We start from the raw sequence: 11619 nt of genomic DNA on the forward strand, positions 1-11619 counted from the left end.
CCTCTGTCAAATATGGAATGTACTCACTGCCAATACAATGAAATACCTAGAGAAATATTTTGACATCTTTTGGCCTAAGAGGTAATCCGAACTAATTCTCCAGGACAGAAAGAATTCATATCATGGAGTGAACTTTGTAGTTGAATTCCTGCACAATCTAGTGCACAGGTTTTTATTCCTTTACCTTGGATGGGTCATCTCAGAGGATATTCTGTCAGATGGCTGTTTCTAGACTAGGAGTAGGATGCAGTGAAAGTCTTCAATTCCACTCCAAAGTCATCATAATGGCCGAGTGTGACTGCCTCTTTGCTGGATTGATTTTGAATTTAGTGTTGGGTATTTTGTTCATCTCAGAGTAATGCAGAGATAGCCCTAAATTCAAATGGTTTTTTTTACATGATGAAAACAGCTTAGGAATTTACAGACCTTTCAACATACAAGAAATCATAGCTAAGAGCATCATGTCTAATTCTGTAGCATTCTCTCCCTGAAAGTCAGGAATCAATCACTTGCCTCACTGTTCCACCCACAGGCTAAAGCAATCAAGCACCATATAAGGATCTGTGATCAGATAGACTGAATCGAACATTACATGCCTAAGAGCATTAATGGGAAAAGGGAGGTATTTGTAACATTGGGCAAATGAGTGCTGTGCAGTTGCTGCAGAACAACAGAACAGTTTCTGAGCATGGACCCTTTCCTGACTGCAGCTAACTATTTTAGAAACATGTTATTTGGAAAGCAACCTTTGTAAAGTCAGACATCAAAACTTCAATTTCTTCGTGCAGCTGCATGTGGCCAGTGCACCGGAGGATCCAGAGGTGAGATGGGTGGAAAATTAATGGATTCCACCATGCTGCCAGATGAACTTTCTATGACATTATGTTCAAATGAAATAGGTTCATAAAACCATCCATTCTAATTCACTTAGAAAACCTAGTATAGATGTAGAGATAGCAGAAACTGCAGATGCTGGAGTAAGAGACAATACAGTGTGGAGCTGGAGGAATACAACAGGCCAGGCAGCATCAGAGGAGCAGGAAAGTTAATGCTTTGGGTCGGGACCCTTCTTCAGATATAACGTAACCAAGTTCTACCTCAAAATCTACCTCAGTAATCACAAATCCATGTATATGGGTTACAATGGCTGCTATCTCAAAATTGAGTGTCTTTGTCATAAAAGGTGATATTTCAACATACGTCTTGGCTGAGGACAAAATAAACATATAAGCATGAAACCGATAAATGTAACAGGCAAACAGTCATCCCACATTAAAGCCCATGTGCTCATTGAAGGTGATCCCTTTAGCAACTTGCCTATTTTAGTATCCAGCCTCACAATGTTAATATTTTCTTTATTAACTGTCTGATAGATTGTTTTGAATACGTGGCAGTCTTGAGTAAAGACCACTGTTTTGTTTTAAATCACTTAAAATAAGATTTTTTGATCCTCTATCTTAAAATGAAACAATAGCCTGGCTTTTATTTCTTCTATTCTACTTGGTATTATGTATCTCTTGGAGATTGCCTTTGCAAACTTTTTCTCAATAGCAGAATTAGATTTTGTTCAATTTTCACTGATAGTTCAGCCCTTTCTCACCTCTTGTTGCTCTTCAAGGCATCTCTCCAAGGTATTTTGCATATATTTTCTGTGCTGTGGTATCAGAAATAAGGAAATTTTGGGTGAAATTTAACGGAACCCCAGGAGTGGGTGGAAGAAGGGAAGGTTTGCTGAAGAATTGGGAGGGTGCAGGGGATGGATGCCTGTTACCCGCCTGAAATTGTGGGTTTTAATCAGCAGTGGAGAAGGCAGAAAAATGGCTTTTCCACACAGGGGCCAAACTGGGGTCCTTCACTAGTCAATTAAAATCTCAGCCCGTTGCCCACTGACATTTTACTGGTGGCAGTGAGACTCTTTGTTTTATGGGGAGACTGCCTTGTAGGTTCTGTGCTGTTGGTTGGTGGGAGCAAGAAACCCCTGCTCAGACATTAGGAAGGTTGAACCAACAGAAACACCCCAACCCATCCTCACCAGCCATTTCACCCTCTGGCAACTGACCCAGTGACCCTGACCTCACTTACCTCACTCCAAGGGAGATGTCAATGCTGTCTGTCTGGACCATGTGCAGTGCCTATAGTGGCCACTACTCCCAGTGGTGCTGCAGTTGCAGCAGTTCTTGAAAAATGGCTCATTCACCCTTAAAGCAGCTCATCAGCTGCCTGGTTGTCATAGAAACACCAGTGAGTGCTCCTTAAAGTGGTGAAGATGATGTTGTCCTTGGTGTTCTCAGTAGCTGGTCACAGCCACTCTTACCGAGTTTAACTCTGTATGTGGTCTGACCAGTGTAATCCCACTACACTCTCCACTGATGTGTATTCTATAGTTCTGGCTATATAATCCAGCTTTTCCATTTACTTTTTTAACAAATAAAAATTGGCAAATTGCTCTGAGGTGTGTTGATCAACCACCCTGACTTATTGAATTTCCAAAGAAGGACTGAAGGAGAAAGCATACTACGCTTTACTTTTTTACTGGTGAGTACCTGCATATTATCTTATACTTCATATACTTTAATGTACTTCAATTCTTTGATTATTTTGCTATAGGTATTACACTGTATTCCATTGGTTAATGAAATTCCCTGTTTACCAGTGTTTTTTTTGAGGGAAGGTGATGCCCAGTTGTATTAACTATGAACGAGTAATGTGCAGACCCAGGTAATGTCGCAGGGACCTGGATTTGAATCCTCCTGTGGCAGAGGATGGAATTGAATTCAAATTGTTGTTTAAAAAATCTGGAATTAAAAGTCTAATGATGACCGTGAAACCATTATCGAACATTGGAAAAATCTATCTGATTCACTAATGCCTTTTAGGAGAGGAAATCCGCCATCCTAACCTTGTCTGTTTTACATGTGACTCCAGAGCATAGCATTGTGGTTGATTCTTACTGCTCAATAAATGCTGGCCTCGCCATGCACACATCCTGTGAATGAATTAAACAAAAAGTATTAATGAGCATTACCCAGTTCTACAGCATGGAGATGACAAAACATTTATGCTTTTTAGTTTGGTCATTTTTGAAATAGGGGTCCATGTACTGAACTCTGTGGAACCCTTTTCATTTCCTCTGTTTATTCTGACATTATTCTTGTTAATTCTCTACACCTTCTATATTATGACTATCATTTTCTTATTACTATGTCTTTTTAAAAATTCAGTTTTTAAATTAAGTTGAACTCCCCACCTTCACGCACTCCAAGAAACCCCCCACCCCATTACCTAATGGCTGTATGGTATACTTTTATAGATTCCAGAATGGGACAGCATAGAAGACCATTCAGCCCATTGTGCTTATTCAATCTAATTACTTCCACACCTCTGATCTTTCCTCACAGGTACAACAATAACTCTCTAAAAATAATCTGATTAATTCTTGTAAAGGAAATCTCTTCTTAAATTTCTCTGCTCTAAGCAGAACAATTCTGGTCTCTCTGCTTTATTGAAACCTTTCATTTCTGATACTGGCATGAGTTTGCCTCCAACTGGGTATTTTACCTAATGTAACAATGCTTATGTTACCTCCCCCATATAAGAAACTGGGCATGAATATTATGGTATTGAAGAATCCAACAGAAACTTATTACAAATCATTATTGTATACAAACATTGTATTCCTCAGACTCATAAGTGTCTGGGCTAATAACAATCAAGTAAGCTCCACCTGAGCGCCATGCTTCCTGCAGAGTATCATGTTCAAGTGCTCCAAGGTAATATGGTGTATCACACCTTAATACGTTCAGCTTACATGCTAAAATACAGTGATATCATGAGCGAGTCTTTTAAGGGTGTGCTGACTATAAGACATAATGTAACAGATACAGTTCTTGTATGTTGCCTCATCATTAAGGTTATATTAAGTTCCAAGTGGACACAAAATATATTATCTCTCATGCTTTTATGTGCAGTCACCTGAATCATTAAGCTGTTTTCTAAAGTGGTCGAAAACCCAATGAATCACTTTATACGAGACATTGTAATTTAAAATGTGTTGGTTGTTCTTTCAGGAATCTAATGAGGAATGTTAACACATTTGTACAATTCAAATGAATTACAGATTCACTATGCAAACTGAACTTTTTTTTTTCCTGGAGTACCTGTTCAGAAATGTTATTACACACCTCTGGAGCAGGTGGTACTTGAACCCAGTCCTCCTAGTTCAGTTGTAGGGACACTATCACGGTGCCACACCTGAAAACGTAATAATTCAGTTTCAACAGTAGCGCTCAAATGAAATGGAATAATACTTGAAAAGGAGAAATTTGCATGACTATAGGTAATGAGCAGGGGAGGGAGTAATTGGTTATTTTGTACAAAGATCCAACATAGACATGATGGCCTCATACTCTGTTGCATGATTCTGTGCTTTCCATTCCTACACACTTTCTACACAGTTAAAATTCATAAGTTGGTTCACACAGGAGAAAGATGGAACTCATTGAAGACAGACAGCAGAGAAAACAAATGCCATTGTTTGTATTGTACTGATCAACATTGGCATTCTGCCCATATAAATTCTGGAAGAAATGATTCATTGTTCTAACTTCGAAACTGCCAGATTGTTGTCAAAAATGCAGAAGATGGTTGGAGTTGTTGAATGTCAATGGCCTCCATCTCGAGACACCGGTGTAGGACTTTGCAAGAAGCAGCGTCCAATGCCCAAAAATCTTCGTCCACTTCATCACAAATATTCCCTCCTTTACATGATTAGAAGTAGGGAATATTCTCTGATAATTGCAGCTCCTTGGATAATGAGACAACATTTGTGTTTGCTTGACAACAATTAGGCTTGGACTGGTAAGTGGCAGGTAACATTCATGCCATGCCACTTCTATACAATATGATAAAATTTTACTAAATCTAAACTTTTGATCTTCGATGGCATTACCATTGTAGAATACTGCATTGCTACCATGTTAAGGGTCACCATAACGCGACTATCTACATAATACTGTTGCTCCAAGAGCAGCTCAGACGCTGGGAATTCTGTGGAGTGTGACTCACTTGACTCCCCAAAGCCTTTGGACAATTTACAAGGCACAAGTTAAAGTGTGATGGAATACAAGTGCATTGCCAACAACAATCAAGAAGCTTGACGTTATTCAGAACAAAGCAGCCCTGTCTAATTGGCACCCATCCACTAATTTTAAAATTCACTTTGAAGAAGATTTCTAATACTTAGGAAGACAAGGACAAAAGGTGCAAGGGAACACTACCATTTTCAAATTCTCCTCCAAGTCACACATGTTCGTGATTTGGAAATATGCTGCTCCTTCATTATTGCTGGATAAAAATTTTGGAACTCACTCCATAACAGTACTTTGGATACATTCTCTACACAATTGCAACAGCAAATAAAGAAACTCAGCACCATCTTCTCAAAAGTAAGGTGTCCGATTCAGCAGGTTCAGTGTTCCATTCCAGGACTTGAGTAGGAAAATCAAGGCTGGCACTTCATTGCAGTTCTGTAGTGTTGTATATGGTTTGAAAGGATTAATGCTTGACTAAGTGCACAATCTACTGTGAATGTCATGGGAATACGGTCTGAAGAAAGAAAGGCCTTGTAGGAGACATGCATGGAGCTAATGTGCTCCTAGTAGGAGTTCTGTAGACCTTCATGTTGTTCAATCAACATGATTCTTCCAGTTAGAACAGGAAGTTGGATATCCTCCTTCATACTATATCACGATGGGCATGAAGGAACCCAAACACACAACATTGAGGAAACCCTGCACTTTTGGAGGTGCTGTCTGCCTGCTCAGGTGAATGTAAAAGAACCAGTGCTTAAAATAAGGGGTGTGGCAGGTAGAATCAGTCCCAACGGTGGACAAATCACCTGGAAAAATGAATCATGCAGTGACCAATCAGACAAAGGAAACCCCCTAAGAAATTTGGAAAAGAGTTTCTCCTCCAATCACAGGTTGTTTCTCATCCATGTTTGCTCCAAATAGACTCATAGGCCTACTATCAGCAAGTACGAAGGAGAAACAGGCCTGTGATTAGAGGTCTGACCAGCGAGAAGGTGAGTAGTGGTCATGAGAAAGGCTGATGAGTGGTGGTAATAAGGCTAACAAGTCTACTGGGTGAGGTCTGGAGGGAGTGAATCTGCTGGTGAGAGAGCAAGAACTGCAGATGCTGGAGTCAGAGTCAATACAATATGGAGCTGGAGGAACACAGCAGGTCAGGCAGCATTAGAGGAGCAGGAGAGTCGATGTTTCGGGCCTAGACCGTTCATCAGGACCGTGAATCTGCTGGTGAGATTTGGGTTGAAGCATACAGCTTTCCAGGAGAGGCCAGGTAAGTCGAAAAGTGGGATATGGAAAGGTGGAGTGAGGGATAGCAGAGGTGAATGTTAGATTAGGGGAGAATTGAGTGGCTGCAAAAAGGAGGGAGTGCAGGGAGAAGGCAATGGCTGCCAAAGGAAAGAGGGGAGAGAAGTATTAGAATACAATAGTAAGCGAGGAATGGACAACTGAATGGCTGCAAATGGGTTAGAAAGGAAGGCTCCCAACAAAGGAATACCTAGCTAATTCTTAGCCAGTAAATCTTGAAGTAATTGGTAACGAATTCCTTGGAAAGTTTTGTTAAAAGTGCATCAATTTTTGAAAAAAATTTGGCTTAAAAAGAAATGGCTCTTGTCTTGTGGCAATTTAAATACTGAGGTGACAAGGAAATTGAAGTTTTCCTTCTGTATTGTAGCTTTATTTTAATGAAGGGTTGATCATTATTGAAGAACTTGATGAATTCTTCTAATCCTGTTCTGTGAGTCCAAATACACCATACACACAACTTCAAAAGATAATGTTGCTACCCGACCAAATCTCAACTAAAGAAGGAATTAGTGACAATGAAAAACTAACCCCTGAAATCCAAAAAGTATTCTCTGAGAAATCTCAAGAGGAGCCTTCGAAAAGAAAACAAAATTATTTTGAGATAATAGGAACTGCCGATGCTGGAGAATCTGAGATAACAAGGTGTAGAGCTAGATGAACACAGCAGGCCATGCAGTATCAGAAGAGCAGGAAAGCTGACGTTTCGGGTCTGGACCCTTCTTCAGAAATGAGGGAGGGGAAGGTGATTCTGAAATAAATAGAGAGAGAGGGGGAGGTGGATAGAAGATGGAAAAAGGAGCAGATAGGTGGAGAGGAGAAGGACAGGTCAAGGAGGCGGGGATGAGGCTGGTAGGTAGGAGATAGGGGTGGGGGTTGAGGTGGGAGGAGTGGATAGGTGGGAGAAAGGACGGACAGGTTAGGGAGGCGGGGACGAGCTGGGCTGGTTTTGGGATGCAGTCAGGGGAGGGGAGATTTTGAAGCTTGTGAAGTCCACATTGATACCATTGGGCTTCAGGGTTCCCAAGCGGAATATGAGGTGCTGTTCCTGCAACCTTCAGGTAGCAGCGTTGTGGCACTGCAGGAGGCCCAGGATGGACATGTCGTCTGAGGAATGGGGCGGGGAGTTGAAATGGTTCGCGACTGGGAGGTGCAGTCGTTTGTCGCGAACCGAGCGTAGGTGTTCCACAAAGCGGTCTCCAAGCCTCCGCTTGGTTTCCCCGATGTAGAGGAGGCCACATCGGGAACAGCCGATGCAGTGTACCACATTGGCAGATGTGCAGGTGAACATCTGTTTGATGTGGAAGATTTTCTTTAACCTGGGATGGGGGTGAGGAGGGAGGTGTAGGGGCAGGTGTAGCACTTCCTGCAGTTGCAGGGAAAAGTGCCGGGGGTGGTGGGGCTGGTGGGGAGTGTGGAGCGGATAAGGGAGTCCCGGAGAGAGTGGTCCCTCCGGAAAGCAGATAAGGGTGGGGAGGGAAACATGTCTTTGGTAGTGGGGTCAGATTGCACATGGTGGAAGTGCCGGAGGATGATGCGTTGGATCCGAAGGTTGGTAGGGTGGTACGTGAGGACAAGAGGGATTCTGTTTTGGCAGTTATTGCGGGGAGGGGGTTTGAGGGATAAGTTGCGGGAAATGCGAGAGATGCGGTTGAGGGCGTTTTCGACCACTGTGGAGGGGAAGTTGCGGTCCTTGGAAAACGAGGACATCTGGGATGTCCGGGAGTGGAATGCCTCATCTTGGGACCCGATACGGCGGAGGCGAAGGAATTGGGAATAGGGGATGGCATTTTTGCAGGCAGATGAGTGAGAGGACGTGTATTCTAGGTAGCTGTGGGAGTCAGTGGGCTTGAAATGGATATCGGGTTCCAGGTGGTTGCCAGAGATGGAAACAGAGAGGTCCAGGAAGGAGAGAGAGGGATCAGAGATGGTTCAGGTGAACTTAAGGTTGGGGTGGAAGGTGTTAGTGAAGTAGACAAACTGCTCGAGCTCCTCGTGGGAGCACGAGGTGGCGCTGATACAGTTATTGATGTAACGGAGGAAGAGATGGTGGATAGGGCCTGTGTAGCTTCGGAAGAGGGATTGTTCCACGTAACCTGCAAAGAGGCAGGCATAGCTTGGGCCTATGCGGGTACCCATGGCCACCCCCTTTGTCTGTAGGAAGTGGGAGGAATTGAAAGAGAAGTTGTTAAGGGTGAGGATGAGTTCGGCTAAGCGGATGAGGGTGTCAGTGGAGGGGGACTGGTCGGGCCTGCGGGACAGGAAGAAGTGGAGGGCCTTTAGACCATCAGCATGGGGAATGCAAGTGTATAGGGACTGGACGTCCATGGTAAAGATGAAGTGTTGGGGAACCAGGGAATCGGAAGTTTTGGAGGCGGTGGAGGGCATGGGTGGTGTCACGGACGTAGGTAGGGAGTTCCTGGACTGGGGGGAGAAAATGGAGTTGAGATTAGTGGAGATAAGTTCGGTGGGGCAGGAGCAGGCAGAGACAATGGGTCGACCAGGGCAGTCGGGTTTGTGGATTTTGGGAAGGAGATAGAAACGGGCGGTGTAGGGTTGGGGAATGATGAGGTTGGAGGCCATGGGTGGGAGGTCACCTGAAGTGATGAGGTTGTGGATGGTCTGGGAGATGATGTTTTGGTGGTCGGGGCTGGGGTCATGATCAAGGGGGCGTAGGAGAAGGTGTCAGAGAGCTGGCGTCTGGCCTCGGCGATGTAGAGGTCAGTGTGCCATAATACAACTGCGCCACCCTTGTCCGTGGGTTTTATAGTGAGGTTGGGGTTGGAGCGGAGGGCTGCACGTTCTGTGGGGGAGAGGTTGGAGTGAGTGAGAGGGGTGGAGAGGTTGAGGCAATTGATGTCTTGATGGCAGTTGGAGATGAACAAGTCGAGGGAGGGTAGGAGGCCTTGGGGTGGTGTCCAGGAGGTTATTATTTTAATCCTTGAAAAGAACTCATGGTACTACGTCGAAAAAGAACAGGGGGGTTATTCTATGTGTCCTGGTCATCATTTATCTTTCAATCACAAAAACAAATGATCTGCTCTCTATCACTTTATGAGTTGTTGGAGGTTTGCTGTGCACAAATTAGCTCTCGCATTTCCACATTATAGTGACTGCATTTCAAAAAGTATTCCATTGGCTCTAAAATGCTTTGAACCGTCTTCAATTTTTGAAAAGTATGAATGGATGTATTTTACTTTTCTTGTAAAGGCTGGCATACTGAGAGTGCTCACAAATCATTCATTAATGAAAAAATATAATGCTCATTATGCCATTAACTTCACAACAAAGCAAGGCTGTATTTTGAAAGAATTTATTTAAATGTTTTTGATGAATATAGTCTGATATTAGCATCATTTTCCTATTAAATAATCTAACAGCCATAAAGAGGGACATGTGGCCTATTTTAGGGTGACTGAGACTGTTTATATATATTGCAGTTATCATGCAAGATTACCAGAACATAAAAATAAGCCAGAGATACTAATGCAATGAAAACATTAATAGTTTAATGTTAAAAGTGGAAGAATTTGTGATACAGACCAAGTAGAAAAGGTAATGGGAAAGTAGATACTCCCAAATGGGAGCCTAACAATTACATTAGTGCAATCAATCATGTACCCTCTGTTGTAATACTCAATGAATTCATGAATATCCCATTTATAATTGGAGTCCATGTTCAAATTAATGAATTCAGCTGTACCAAATACTTAACTGTTATTTCTCAGTCCAAAATAAACCAACCATGCTGGAACATTCATTTATTATAATCACAATTTATAGTCAACGTATCATGGATTCAATCTCGACATGAAAGTCATCAAACATCGGATTTTTGAAAGAAACCTTTCACAAATGATGAGAATTCTGCAAGGAACAAACACCACCCTAAATGATAATATACAGCAGTCACTATTTGTAATTTACGTCATTACCATATTGTCATGTTGGTGTTGGCAAGAAGCCTGCATATGATCATGCTTAGTCTGTGAGTTAGAATAGAGTAAAAGATTATGATCATATTGTAGAAATAACTTATTTCCATGCGTGTGATTAAATATGTGGTCAAGTTTTTGGATTCTGATAATCTTGTGCTATAATCTCTGGTCGCCTGTCTTTGTTGCAATTATATGTACAGTAATTTGTGCACAACATTGTTCACAATTATAAAACCAATAAAATGCAAATCACTAAGACATTCCTGTTTTACCATAACCAATATGATTAATCATAATTTGACATTGCATTATTAGGCCTGTTTGAAAAACAAAATGGTTCAAAATAATATAAATATATCTGCCTACATTATAGCAGTTATTGGAGTTTTGAAATTTGTTGGCTGTGAAACAAATGGAGAAAAGTACAAGTTAAATGTTTGTTCATCCTTTTCTTCCTTATTGGTTGACTACCTCACTGAATGGTGTGACTCAACGTTTCATGTTCCTTTTCCCCTAATGAAGGAAGACAAAGTTAACGGGTATATTATTGACTACAGTCGTACCAATGTAAGATGAATTATTGCTGTGGAGAAATACATGCAAATGAATGGCTAAATTCTGCTCCTATACCTTATGGTCTTAATTTTTATAGACTAATAATTCTTAAAATCTGAAAGAATTTAGACTTACCACAGTTAAAAATTCATTTATACCCAGATGTATAAGCCCTAACTTTTACTGGCATTTTTAGTGGGTAACTAGAAGGTGAGAACTGCAACTTCTTCCCTTTACTGTTGAATCTCATGGGAAGGTATCAAGAAACAAGAGCAGCTCGGGCAGTGACTTCTGCTTTTAACTATGTCTGCAGACACAAGACATTGCTTTCTGATTTACTCTTTTATAACAGTCAACGCTAATAACCCTGCTCTTACTGTCACAAAACCCTGGCCTAAATTTCCACCAGCAATTAGCAACTAGCATTCACTACTTCCATGGTCATAAGGTTGGTATTAATATACTTCATGTCATTTTATAAATAAATAGTGCTGTGACATAACCGTTGGCACTGGATACACTGTGATCCTATAACTCTACTATTTATGCTCCCTCTATGCTCCATAACCCAGTTCAAAACTGATAGCTACAGTATAGGTTAAATCATGTAGCCACTTTAGTTTTACCCAGAACGAATTTTGCACGTTGACTCTGTGTGTCTGTGTGTGTGTGTGTGTGTCTGTCTGTCTTTGTGTGTGTGTGTGTGTGTGTGTGTGTGTGTGTGTGTGTGTGTGTGT

The 11619-nt window shown here is 41.8% G+C and overlaps 1 long non-coding RNA gene across 1 annotated transcript in view; it reads left to right on the forward strand.

The window, feature by feature from the left end:
• The first annotated feature begins 2254 nt into the window (after positions 1 to 2254).
• Positions 2255 to 11619, forward strand: part of LOC125485475 — a 31985-nt gene continuing 22620 nt past the window's right edge. The window contains exon 1 of the long non-coding RNA XR_007264192.1: positions 2255 to 2535. This is a non-coding gene — a long non-coding RNA (uncharacterized LOC125485475). The remainder of the gene's footprint in view (positions 2536 to 11619) is intronic.

The sequence above is a fragment of the Rhincodon typus genome, chromosome 19 (assembly GCF_021869965.1).
Source record: "Rhincodon typus isolate 14 chromosome 19, sRhiTyp1.1, whole genome shotgun sequence".
Taxonomy (NCBI): domain Eukaryota; kingdom Metazoa; phylum Chordata; class Chondrichthyes; order Orectolobiformes; family Rhincodontidae; genus Rhincodon; species Rhincodon typus.